Here is a 14,131-nt window from a genome sequence, read left to right on the forward strand (position 1 = left end):
TCACTCGTCGTACCAATTTCCAGGTCGTTTATAAATGTTGAAGAGCACGGGTCCAAGCACCAAACCCTGTGGCACTCCACTCGTGACTCTTTTCCAGTCTGAGTATTGTCCATTTCCCCCCCACTCTCTGTTTCCTATCCGCCAACCAGTTTTTAATCTACATGAGTATTTCACCCTTGATTCCATGGCTCGCAATTTTTTGAAGTAGTCGTTCATGCAGGACCTTGTTTAATGTCTTTTGAAAATCCAGATATACAATGTCGACTGGCTCACTTTTGTCTATCTGCCTGTTTACTCCCTCGAAGAAGTGTAGCAAGTTTGTCAACATTTTCCTTTGCTAAGCCGTACTGGCTGGTCCTCATCAGATTGTGTCTGTCAAGGTGATCAATGATGTGGTCCTTTATCAGTGTCTCTACCATCTTTCCTGGTACCGAGGTCAGACTCACCAGTCTGTAGTTTCCCAGATCTCCCCTAGAACCTTTCTTGACGATCGGCGTAACATTTGACACTTTCTAGTCTTCCGGAATCCTTCCTGATTTGATCGACAGATTGGCTATTAGTTGAAGCAGTTCAGCTAAAGCCCCTTTCAGTTTCTTGATTACCCTCGGATGGATGCCATCCGGTCCCGGGGATTTTTCATTTTTAAGCCTATCAATCTGCCTGCATACCTCTTCTAGACTGACCGTCAACCCTGTCAGTTTCTCATCTTTGTTTTCTGCATGTAGCCTGACTGCTTACGGTATGTAGTGTATATCCTCTTCGGTAAATACAGACACAAAAAATGTGTTCAGTTTGTCGGCAATGGCTTTGTCCTACTTTAGCACTCCCTTTATTCCATGGTCATCCAATGTCCCCACCACTTCCTTTGCGGGTCGTTTCCCCTTAATATATCAAAAGAATGGCTTGAAATTTTTTGCCTCCTTGGCTATTTTTTTCTCGTAGTCTTTTGGCCCCTCTTATCGCCTTGATGTTGTTTGTGCTTTTTCCAGTTTTTGTCCATTTTTTTTTCCTTTTCCATTCCTTAAACAAAGTCCTCTTGTCTCTGATCGCCTGCCTGGTCCCACACCACTTCCCGCGAGAACGGAAGCAGCACGGAACTAGGCAGGCAGCCTTGCACGCCACTCTGCCACTACGGAAGGGATGAGGAGGCCGACCAGGCAGGCAGGCAGCCTTGTGCGCCACTCTGCTGCTAGAAAGGCAGCCGCGTCCAGGGAGGGAGGGCACCAAAATTAAAATAAGGTAACCAAGGATGCACTCTTTTTTCCACCCACTTTTTTGGGTGGAAAAAGTACATCTTACGGAGCAAAAAATATGGTAATTTTTAATGGCCAACTGGTAATGCTGCTTCTTTTATTTCTGCTGGTTATACCCTGTAAACACTAACAAATCCTTGGTCTACAAAATCTTTTCTCCCACTCATGCTGGAAATATCTCTGGAGTTCTATTATTGCAGAAAACGAAATAATAGTAGCAAAATGTAGCCCGCCATTACCTTTTAGTTTATTCATTCAGTGCATTTGAGTTAATATTCCAGTATTGTCTACTGTGATGTCCCTTTCACAACTTATCTTATTTTAATGAAGAACACCTGGATACTTAATTTTATTAGTTGGGCATAGTAGCATCAAATGTATATTTTACCTGATATTCCAGTGCATTAACATATACAATTTTGTAAGAACTGTGGTGAATGTAAGGAATTCTTTCCCATGAACATCTAATTGCTGTGGTAAAAATGTTTAGTGGGCAATAACTCCTTGTGCTAGCACCTTACCAGATTTAAATTTATTGTGCAAAAAAAAAAAAAAATGGTAGTGTTGGTGCATTAAATCGAGTATTGTCAGTTAATAAATAAACTATTACACATTTTAATCTGGATTTATTTCAGCTTGTAAAAAATAGTTTTGTAAAACAGCAACCATTTATTAAGTTAGAGAACACAAGAACATATTTTCTTTTGTCTCTAAATCATAAACAGTGGAGAAGTAAAAGGTCCCTTTCTTTTTCTATACAAGCTAATTATGTTTTGGGTTTTTATTTTTATTTTTTTACACTAATGTGTTCCATAAGTTAGCTAGCTAGGATGCTACAAGCTTTTAGTTCTCAGAATTCCTGATTGTCTTGCAAACAGAACTCAATAAGCATCTGCTTTTGCAAGTCAGTTTGCTGAAAAACTGTATGGATACCAGTTCCATAGTCATTATTCAAATTGCTGCTGACAGTCCATTTTGAAGAAGTTACTCTCTGGTGATTGATATGAACTCCAATATATGCCAAGTATTTATAGCTTTCAGACCGCTCAGGAACTGATGACTGACATGCTGTATCTTCCTTACTGGTTAGAAATGAACCTGGGTGATTCAGTCCAAATTCACCTTCAGGCTCACTTTTATCAAGCTGCGTTAAAGATTTTTATCACCAGCCATTGCGATAAAAGCTCCGACGCTCATAGGAGTTCTATGAACATCGGAGCTTTTACTGCAGCGGCCAGTGATAAAATCCCTAACGCAGCTTGATAATAGGGAGCCTATATTAACTGACATTAAATTATGCAAATCCAACATTATCATTAATGTTTTATTTAAAAAAAAAATTGCTATTCCACCTTCATCTGAAGGGGCAGGTTAAAGTGGTTTAGAAATACTTCTCTTTTCTTGTACAATAAACATATTGAAATAGAAAAGAAATAGAGAACACAAAAGCAAAATAAATGCTTTTCTCAATATTTTTATTGAGAGAGATAATTCATATAACACCATGAAATACAACAGCCTGCAAGGTTCATAAAGTATGGAACCAGTTTCTAGGATAAAATACTTACATTTCTTAAACAAATAACAAAGCTCAATACAGAGCTATACATCCCCTATACATACACAACTAATAGTACTACTTATTTCTCTAGGTCTGCCTGATGTACACAGTCCTGTGCATTAAACATGTAAGAGACAATCGTTGTTTGCTAGAGCTTACAATCTAATCACTCTCATTTAAAATTTGTATTCTCCTTCTTTCCCAACCATCCCCTTGAAATCCATAAGTCACAGGTAAAAGACCAACATATTCATTCCTAGGGTCATCAGGCAAAAAGTCTCATACAGGAGGATAGTGTTGTCCCCCTAAAGCTACAAATCCAAAATTCAAAAAGGTAGCTGAGAAAAGAATCTTTAAAGAAGTTCTACAATGTTTGTAGCTTAATTCAAATCACAAATGTGAAGCAAAAAGTTCCATAAAGCTGGGGCTACCCAAAAAATGTTGAACAAAGACTTGTATCCATCCAAAGGATACGGTCACCTTTCTAAAATAACAAGAGCATCTAGTAAACATGGACAGTGGTAACTCTCATGGATAAAAAGACTGAGTATGGTATCATTTCTTCTGACATCTAAAGTGTAAGTATTTGCTAGATAGTTTAGATTTCACATATTGTATTCAGTATATTCATATGTTTCATTTCTGGGTATAAAGATAGTTCTATGGGCAGTTTCAATATAACCTGTTTTTAAGTCTATTTTTTTTTTCAGTTATGGGGAAATGGATCATGATTTTTTTTCATCTGGGCTTGTCCCCTTCTGGGGGGAGGGGATTTGCTATATTCCAGTTGGTGATTGAGGGGGAAGGAGGGGGTGTGCTTGGGGATGGGGGTGGGATTTTTTTTTGGGGGGTGGGGAGGGTATGTATGTTTATTGATCTGATCTATAAGAAATGTGTGAGAGTAGGGAGATACATAAAAATCTCATTTGTATTTACTGATACTGCAATTTTCTTTACTGGTCTGCTAATTAAGGTTTTTTAAAAAACAAACAAACAAACAAACAAAAAAAAACCATTGCATTTTAATAGAGTTACTATATGGCTCCAGAAAAAGGAGGATGGATTGAGACATCCTTTCATCAACTGCTAACAGTAAGATGTTCTAAGGTCTTGCTATTCAGGTGCCGCTGTCCACAAGCTGCCTCCTCCCCGGTGGACGTGAAAACCAGTTGTTAACCTAAGACCCAGAAGAAGCCGTTACTGGTGAAATGGGTCCCTTAGGGATTTAGCTAGACAAGATTTGGATGGCATCAATTTATGACATCATTGGTCCCAGTCTTTGAATAGCACGACTTTACTGTCAGCAGTAGAGAGTTGCGCGGTGACAGAAATCCCACCCGTCCCCGCCAAAATCCCACCCATCCCCACCCGTCCCCGTGAGGAATCCCACCCGTCCCCACCCATCCCCATGAGGAATCCCTCCGTTATCACCCGTCCCCGCGAGGAATCCCCTCCGTCCCCACCCTTCCTTATAAACTTCAGAAATAGTTATTTTATTTAATTATGCTACTGAATTAAAGGCTCTGGTAGAGACCCATTTACAAATAAGCAAAGAGACTTTATTAATTTGGAAATATTAATTGGGAAGAATACATACTTTGTAAATGGGTTTCTACCAGAACCTCTAATGTAAATATAAAATATAAATACTCAGCTGATGAGAACCCACAAACTGTCAGCTGAGGACTTCCTTTGCAGTTGGCCGGGGGTCCCTATTGCCAAGCTTGGCAGGCAGCAGTAGCGTTCCTGAGTCACAGATGCTGGCACTTCAGTGGCTCATGGATGCTGCCAGCGACTGCTGCGCTTGGTGGAGGGGAGTTCTGGCCATCTCTAGAGGAGGTCCTCTGCTGGCGGTGCTTGGGGATCTCCACCAGTCACAGCAAGGGTCAGCAAGTACTTCAACACTGTAGAAATAAAACCAGAAATGCATTTCCTTTTCTTTTGAACACAAAACAAAGACATCTGCCATATACATTTCTCAAAGCTAACATATTTTAGTCAATAAATTCCATTTTTTACCTTTGTTGTTTGGAGACTTATTTTTCCATAAAGTTGGTCCCAGTTTCTTTTTTCCGCTTTCCCATCTTCTGTAAATTCTTCTGTTGCTGTCCATTGGTTCCCCCTACCATGGTCCAGCATTTATCTCTTTCTCATCTTTCGTGCCTGCCCACCAGCCCCATGCCCAACATTTCTCCTTCTATCACCCCTCTCCAGCACTATGCCACATCTCTCCCTCCATTCCCTTCACCACTGTCCAATATTCCTCCCTCTTGCATCCCTTTCAATCTGTCCCATTGTTCCCTTGCCACATTTCTCACTCTCATCTTTTTCTTCCCTATCATATTCTGTACCTTCCTCCCTAAGACCAAAAATTCTCCTCTTTCTTCCATTTGCCGTGTGTACACAACCATCTCTCTTTCCCGCTCATTGACACACCCACACCCAATTCTCCTTTTCTATTCCCTCCCCCACCTCAGCATCTCTTTCCCTCCCTTCCTCTCTCCCCAGTTCATGACTTCTGTGTCCAAAAATGCACTCCCTTCCACCACTTCATTCGAGTCCAGATAACAGCAGGGGTTGGAAGCAGCCTGCAGCAAGCCATATGTAGCCGACCCAGAAGTCTTCCCCCGAAGTCAGAGCTGACATCGGAGGGAAGGCTTTGCATCAGTATGGCGGTGGCTGAGGTGTCAGGTGGGAGGGGGTAGATACTAGATGTAGGAGGTGAGAGGAGGCAGACTGTAGATAGAAATGGGGAGGGATCAGACACACTGGATGAAAGGGGAAAGATAAGACAAGCTGGAATGCCTGGGGAGAGAGAAAAAGACAGATGATGGATGTAAAGAAAAGGAGAGGGGAGGAAGACATTGAATGGAAAGGAGGAGAGGAAGAGGATACAGATGGAAGGGCGGAAAGAGAAAGATGGAGCAGACACTGAATAGAAGGGGGAGAAAGAGAAATGAAGCAGATGTTGGGCTGAAAGGGGGGAAAGATGGGCAGATGCTGGATGGAAGGGGGAGAAAGAAGGGTGGATGATGGATGGGATGACAGAGGGGGCAGAAAGGAGGAAGAGAGGAGACAGATCAGATGCTGGGCAGAAGCAGCAGACAGAGGGGCAGATGCTGGATGGAAAGAGGGAGAGGGGCAGATGCTGGATGGAAAGGGACCTCAGGTCAGCATCTGAATGGCCGTGCAAGTCTACCTGGGTCCAAATGGTGCCACACACTGCTAGACCCCCCCCAGTCCATTGTGCTTTCTAGAAGCCAGTATTGTGGTGCAGCCTGGTCCCTGCTAGGTTTTCTCCCCCAAGAATGGGACAGACTGTGCTTTTGCCAGCAGAGGCAGAGTGGTGAGCCTGCACGATGGCGCAAACTAGCCCCCCTCCCCACCCCACCCCACAAGTGTCCTCCACCTAGAACAGGATTGAATCTGGGTTCCCAGTGGCTGAGCAGTGAGCCTACCGAGGCATCCCCTACCGAGAATGGAACCAACTCTGCATTCCCGGCCTTTGTATGAGGGAGGTCTGATGCCCCAGAGTAAGAAGACTTAAAGAAGACTTAGAGCCATAGAGCACGAGACTCCCATGGGGATTAAAACAGCCTACCTAAATTCTGGCGATGCAGGCATGCAGCTTACAAGTCCGGCGTCGCGGCGGGAAATAGCCATGCTGAGCAGTGAGCTCAGCATGTACACAGATGAAAGCCTTGCTTGCTGATTGGTCCGGAGGCCCCGCTATACTGAGATATAGCTATCATTGAGTTTCTACCATCAGTATACAGTATATTTGTAGTACTTACACTATCTTAAATAGTGAGGGTCCCCAGGGATTTGTGCTTGGACTGCTGCTTGTTAACATATTTGTCAATGATCTAGAGATAAGAATAAATGGAGAGATAATTAAATTTGCTGATGATACAAAGTTGTTTAAAGTTGTTAAATCACGAGAGAATTATGAAAAATTGCAAGAGGACCTTGTGAGACTGGGCATCAGAATGGCAGATGACATTTAATGTGAGCAATTGCAAAGCGATGAATGTGGGAAAGAGGAACCCCAACCATAGCTAAGTGATGCAGGGTTCCACATTAGGAGTCACTGTCCAGAAAAAGGATCTAGGTGTCATCATTGAAGATATGTTGAAACCCTTAGCTCAGTGTACGTCAAAGGCTAAGAAAGCAAATAGAATGTTAGGAATTATGATTGGGGACTCCCATGGTAAACCAAGGTTCAATAAAAGTATGCTTTTTACCGTACCTTGATAAATTCCCTCATCCATCTTGTCGGTCTCGCAGCAGAACAACATGCATGGCAAATGAAAAGAAAAAAACAACAACAAACCTTCATAGGTATATATTGTGCTAATGTTCATACCTTTACTGCATTTCATGTTGTGGATAAGAGCACTAGATGTACGAATACTCTCTGAGAATGAGGTCTATCAATATTTTTGCCTAATATAATTAAGTAATTATGGCCCTGTTTTACTAAGCCGTGATAGAGTTTTCTACTGCAGCCCAGGGTGCTAAATGCTCCGATACTCCTAGAAATTCTATGAGCATCAGAGCATTTACCGTCCAGGCCGTGATAGAAAACTCTACCGTGACTTAGTAAAAGAAGGGGGTGGGTGGGGTATATGCAGTACTACATATTGTGGCCACCCCTGTAGCCCAGAGCAGGGCTCAGAAGGAATACTGGTGGCTACAAAACACAGTTCATTAGCGTGTGACCCGGCATGGAGTCACCCTGCAGGACTGGACTGGAGTTAACCAGAAAATCAAAACTCACAAATCAGGTTCATGAAAACATAATTCAGCTTTACTGATCTCCAAATTAAAGTTAAACAGTTCATCAGAAAAGATGCAAATGTCAGTAGGCCAAAACACCAGCAAAGCAAAATGCAAAAGGCAAAAACCAAAATAAAGTCACAAATGGCAACTGAGGGTTCAGCTCTCCTCAGTCAGCACAAGCCTACTCCCCAAGTAGTTGGTGCAATATACAAAAACACAGTTCAGTGCACTAGTTCCAGCAATTCCACAGTGCTTAAAACTAAATAAAGCCTCTGGCAGGTTTATGGTAATGCCAGGAATAGGAGATAGCATTAGGTTTTGCAAATTAAAGCATACAGATAGCTTTTCAAAATTCCCTCCCAAGGTGGAAGCAAAACCTCTCCCCAATCTCCTCCAAGCTTTCTCACACTAAACCCAAAAATCAACAATTTAGAGAAAAGAAAAAGAAAAACAGCACACAAACAGTTCAACAGCAATCACACTCACTGTTTGTGGCAACAAGCCAAGTCCACCTGCATACTCTCAGGATAATTGCATTCCAAGCCAGCACAGGCTTCCTCAAAATCCATAGGATCCTCACTGAGACCTGGCAAGTCCTTAGCTGGTTCAGCCTCAGTCCAATCCATGGGAACAGGACGGTTGTCCCTGTTTGGCTTAGGTGGATCTTTAGGGAGGCAAGACCCAAACTTTCTCCCTAACCGGCTTCCTTGTTTGAATGCCACTGCTGGCTTATCAACCCTAGGGGCGTGTCCTGATCTGGCAGTGTCAGCAGTAGACCAGGGGCCTCTAGAGCTCCCCTGGTGGTGGCTTATATTATCTTCCTCAACCTCATCCTGGAAGATCCTGGAATTTTCATGCCGGGTTTCTACTTTTTCCCTTGTTTTTTTTAGTTTATCTAGAATTCTAGCAGGGCTTGCATCTGACTGGTCACAATATTCAGAAAATACTTCTGAAGGAGTCTGGGACTGGTTTTCCTGAGTCTTGAACTAAGTTTTCTCTTTAATAAAATGTTTTACATGGTCTAAGTCACAACGTCCAAGTTCCGTCTAAACTCTGTTATAAAACTTTCGGTTTTATATGCTGTACGACTAAGTCTAAGCCAGCCCATGTCCCACCTAACTCCCTCCTTCGACACGCCTCACAAAACGCCCTGTTTAGCTTTGGACGTTGAGCGGCACTATGAAGGCCTAGGTCGTTTCTAAATACATCCAAAACCTGGTTTTATTATTGGCGCTTGGACGTTTTTGAGAAATATTCGTCCAAGTGCTGACTTAGGCAGGTTTTTGGACGTTTTTCTTTTTCGATTATGAGCTCCTAAGTGTATCCAGGTAAAACCCGGGCAAATGGATATCGCCCTGTATATAATACACTTTTAAGGGGTGTTGGGGCGGGGGCAGGAATGGGTGATTCTGAGATGCAAGAGACCAGGTATGATGCTGGGCCTGTGGCATATTGTCGCAGGATATGGGTGTCAGCCCCCTAGGGTACCCACAAACTATTGGCACAAAAACAAAAAGTGCCCCAATACACCCGCAGACAAGATTCCCACAGGCAGGGAAGAAAGACAGGCAAATGATCAGCAGCGGCGGCAAGCCCTTGGCAGATGACCTGCTGGCACGAGCTCTCTCCTAGCAATGGAGCAAGCTGCTGGAGAGATGGAGCCAAGTGGGGCTGGTGATCTACCTCTGACCCCCTCCGCAATCTATAGGTAGATAGCGATCTACCTGTTGGACTTGCCCGTCCTAGAGAATGACATAGGGAGAAATTTGTCTCTGACCCACGGGATCCATCTCCATCCACGTCCCATCCTTGTGAGTCCTGTCCCTGTCCCTGTTCCATCCCTTTAAGCTATATCCTGATCTGCACAAGCCTCAAACACTTTAAAATCATAAGTGTTTGAAGTTTGTGCAGATGAGGATAGAGCTTGCAGGGATGGGACAGAGATGGAGATAGATCCTGTGGGGGACAGGGACACATTTTTCCCCATGTCATTCTCTACTGTACCATTAAATCTTGTTTGTCTATGTGCTCCACAATTTTATTATTTTATTTTATCCTCATTTAGTTTATTCCAGACTTAATGAGTCCAACAGAGACGACTCACTGCTGTGATTTGGTCTAAATCTAGCTTATCTAGGGTACAAATCCTTCTTGGACAGAACCTTCCAGTTCCAAGCGAACAGACAGCAAACCTGGCTGAAAAACCACATAAACGAACCAAACATGACTTATAATACTTTCCGCAAATCGATCAAAACCACCCTATTCGCTAAATTCATTGGCTAAAACGGTCCCCTCCCCACTAAGACCCCTCTCACGGATGTTCTAAATCTTTCAGACACTCATTACCCTTAGATCTCCAATTAATATGTAAGTTACCATTTAGACTATTGTACTGCATCTAGACTCTTTATTCGGTACTGTATTTAAACTTATTGTATGTTTTGAATTTGGACTCACTCTACTGTATTATATGTGGATTTATTGTATTGTATTAGTATTGTACTGTACTTGTTATTCGCTGAATGTCCAGCCTTCTTACAATGTAAACCGCCTAGAAGTCGCCTGACTATGGCGGTATAGAAAAATAAAGTTATTATTATTATTATTATTATTAATTTTGTCTAGAAAGCTTGAGAGAAACAGTCCCATTAACCACCCTGGAAAATAAAGGCAAGATTGTATATCAGATGCTTGCTTGATGCAAAGGAAGGATCAGCTGTTACATTCTTTAGCTGTGGCCAAATATTGTTTTGCCTCCATTTATCATGGACCAAGCCTTGAGCAAAAGCTGTCTGAGACCATGCAGTACAGACATAGAAAAGTTGGTCAGCAAAATGCATAAGGAGCTGTAAAGGCAAAGAGTTAGTGGGAGTCATTTCAGTTTTTATAGTTTAAAGAAGTTTGTTTAAGCAAAAGATGAAGGCAGGCTAAAAATTGCTAATGAGCCTTGGGTGTTGTGATTGCAAGGATGGGGAAATGAGATAGTAATTCCACAGAAAGGTTTAATATCACCTTGACACAGTGTTAGAAGAAGTAGCAGCAGGAAAAGGGATCTTACACTCTAATGCAGGGGTGTCAAAGTCCCTCCTTGAGGGCCGGAATCCAGTCGGGTTTTCTGGATTTCCCCAATGAATATGCATTGAAAGCAGTGCATGCAAATAGATCTCATGCAGATTCATTGGGGAAATCCTGAAAACCCGACTGGATTCTGGCCCTCGAGGACCGACTTTGACACCTGTGCTCTAATGGCATAATTCTATCTATATCCAAAAACAACATCCAATGTAATTCAGCACTACCTATGGTACACAGAAAAAAGGAGAAAAGACCTCAGTGTCTAATAGGGGTTCCAAAAAAACTACCCACATAGACAAGCTAATCTCAGAATCACCACTTTGAGACCAGCAGACACATCATCGGTCAAAAACTCCAAGATAAGTGGAATTATATTATAAAGTAACACAGTCTTTCAATATCATCACTTATCTGAAAATGTGGTATTCCAAATGTTCTTTGATATAGTGCTGAGATGTGAAAGCAGGAAAAACCCGCACAGTGGAGCATAGGCATACAGCACAGCAGCTAAACAGTCATCACCACTGGCATAATACTTCCACAGTATCCAACAGGGCTCCCTGTTTCGCAATCAAGCTTCTTCAGGGATTTGCTGTAAAAAAGAAAAAACAAAAACGGTTTGCATACAAAAATAATCAAGATAAACACAAAACAAAATATCAAACCGCAGCACAGCTCGCAGCGTCAGTTAACCCGCTTCATCTCCTGTTCTAAAATGGCCACCTGGCGTTCTGTCTGACTTAAGGCTCTTAGCATCACCACGTGCACATGATGACGTCATATAATTTCAAATCTGTAATGAAAAGAATCATCACATCTTGGAGTTTTTGACCAAGGATGTGTCTGCTGGTCTCAAAGTGGTGATTTTGAGATTAGCTTGTCTATATGGGTAGTTTTTTGGAACCCCTATTAGACACCGAGGTCTTTTCTCCTTTTTTCTATGTACCATAGGAAGTGCTGAATTACATTGGATGTTGTTTTTGGATATAGAGTATTTGGACATCCTTTCTTGTTGGTGAATGTTTTTGTAAAAATAATTCTATCTTTTACAAATAAAGAATACCTGAAGGGGAATATCAAAGGATCAAATCACAAAGATCCCCAGAATGAAACCACGAAGAATGGATAGCACTACAGACCCTATAAATAAGGGAAACATTATAGTGTATAAATCAATATATCAATATATAAATTTATAAGTGGGGCCTCAGTGCAATAGTAAAAGCTATGGTGTGCTGAATATTCAGTGCTCCTGGCTTACCATATTGGAGCGGTGCTCTTTCTCAAGCCGACACTGTGCACCATCACAGGCCCCACCTGTGCACAAATAATAATAACAGTGTCTTCAATAAAGTGCAAGTGCAATAAATAGATATAGTAAACAATCGTTTGAATGCAGTGCTTTCCACGTTTCAAGTTTAGGACTCAAAACCAGTGAAAATGTAAAACTTATCTGCAAAGCTGACTGAGTAGTTCGTATTCAATTTTCTCAAAGTATGTCCTCAGTTTCCCAACTGTGGCATAACAATCGCCAAATTATTAGCTCAACTGGACCAGTTTCAGGAAAAGTACCCTTCTTCAGGAGCTCAAGGATAACAACCTTTGTAGAGTTAGGCAAGACAGCAAGTTGTAGAATGCCGCCGGTGAGACAAAATAGAAGAAATGCAAGTGCAGTTTAAAAAACAGCTGAGAATGATGTCATCATGAATGAAAAAAACTTTATAAACAACAGGCACGAGAACACACAGGGTTACAACAGGGCACTCCATTCAATTGTATCATTAAGACTCATAGGACTGATGGTATCCAGTTCAATGATCCAATATTGCTCATGCAAATGAAGGTAGGTTTTCTTGTCACCCATCCAAGTAGTAGGTATTTGTTCAAGTACCAGCCACCTCAAATCCTGAAATACATGCATTTTATCCATACAATGAGTAACCATCGGAGCAGTAATGACTTTTTGTACAAGCCTACTCTTGTGTTCAATAAGTCTGGTTTAGGATTTGAGGTGATTGGTAACGGTGCTTGCAAGTTAGGCATCATTTATAGAATTGGGACATAAATGCTAGTCTATAAATGGTGCTCAACTCTGAGTGCAATTTATAAAAGAGTCCTAAATCTTAGTTATAAAAACTGATGTGATATTCTCAGTAGTAAAGCCAAACAGAACTGGTGAAATCTGGGAGGGACCAAATTAGCAATTTTCTTGATTATCTCAGAAAGATTTGTTAAGTTGAAGTCTAATTGGATCAGATAAATATAATAATCCCTTTGTTAACCAGTTTCACAGAGGAACTGTTCATTCTAATAAGTTCATTGCAAAAAGCCATACGAGAAGTAGTTCTGTACTTGTTCCAGACACAGTTGACATGGCATAATTGCCTTTTAAAGTAGATGTGGAGGATTCTTGGAATGAATTCTTGGGTTGGATTGAGTATTCTTTCTGTGAAGCAGATTGATCTAAGGCAGTGGTATTCAGCCCAGTCCTCAGGGACTACCTGGCCAGTCCAGGTTTTCAGGATATCCTCATTCATATTCATTGTGGATATCCTGAAAACCCGACTAGTCAGGCGGTCCCTGAGGACTAGGTTGAATACCACTGATCTAAGGCAAATCATGATAGCATTCCAAATATCATTTTATCATCTGAAGGGCATAGCTCATTCAGGTTTGATGAAGTATTTGCTTTGTAGATGATATCCAGGTTTCCTTTCATAGCATTGATTCAGCTACCTCTATGCATAATTTGAACTCCTGTCTAACTGCAGTTTTACAGTGGCTCAATAAGAACCTTCTTCTACTTAACTCTGCTAAATGTGAATGTATTTGTTTTCCCTTTTCTGCTAACTTTTTCCGCCATTCATGTGATTGACATGGGATCGGTAGCCTCTTTTAAGGCGTCTGATGAAAATGGCACCATTTAGAGAATCCAGGTCTATAGATCTGTAGTTTAAATAAGGAAAACATGAACCATTGCATCCTTTCTCCCAGGAGGTGTTATACGAGTATTGCATAAATCTCCTCTCTGTGCTATAATGGTATAGTCTTGATACCAGAATAATACCAGCCCAATGAGAGTTCTGAAAGGACCCTTACAAATATTTTGGAAGAAAATATCTAAATTCTCCCTTAGTTACAAGTGATACTTTTTATTTGGTTATGAAAGCATTCTGCAAAGAAAATAAACCAGCTACAAGCTGCAGGAAATTATGTTTCCAGGATTAGGAGGGGGCATGGAAACCAATTCAGAAGTATCAGAAAGAGGTTAATGAGGTCCCTGAGGTGCACTGTTAACCTAACTTTAGGGAAGATCCTATGGTTTAATGGACTGCAAATCTGCCAAACTAATATAGTAAATAAAAGCACAGAAAAACAGCCAACCCATTCAGTCTGCCCAGTTTTTCTATTCACACTGCTAAATTTGCACAATGGCTGCTAGCCACAAAGTATATTT

At 41.6% G+C, this 14,131-nt stretch overlaps 1 long non-coding RNA gene across 1 annotated transcript; it reads right to left on the minus strand.

The window, feature by feature from the left end:
- Window positions 1–2,728: 2,728 nt before the first annotated feature.
- On the minus strand, window positions 2,729–11,998 carry LOC117361019. Its single transcript, XR_004539602.1, has 3 exons — window positions 11,936–11,998; window positions 6,609–6,680; window positions 2,729–3,991 (listed from the first exon to the last, which is right to left on the minus strand). It is a non-coding gene; the product is annotated as an uncharacterized LOC117361019 (long non-coding RNA).
- Window positions 11,999–14,131: the final 2,133 nt, after the last annotated feature.

Source organism: Geotrypetes seraphini, chromosome 1 (genome assembly GCF_902459505.1).
Source record: "Geotrypetes seraphini chromosome 1, aGeoSer1.1, whole genome shotgun sequence".
NCBI classification, from domain to species: Eukaryota; Metazoa; Chordata; class Amphibia; order Gymnophiona; family Dermophiidae; genus Geotrypetes; species Geotrypetes seraphini.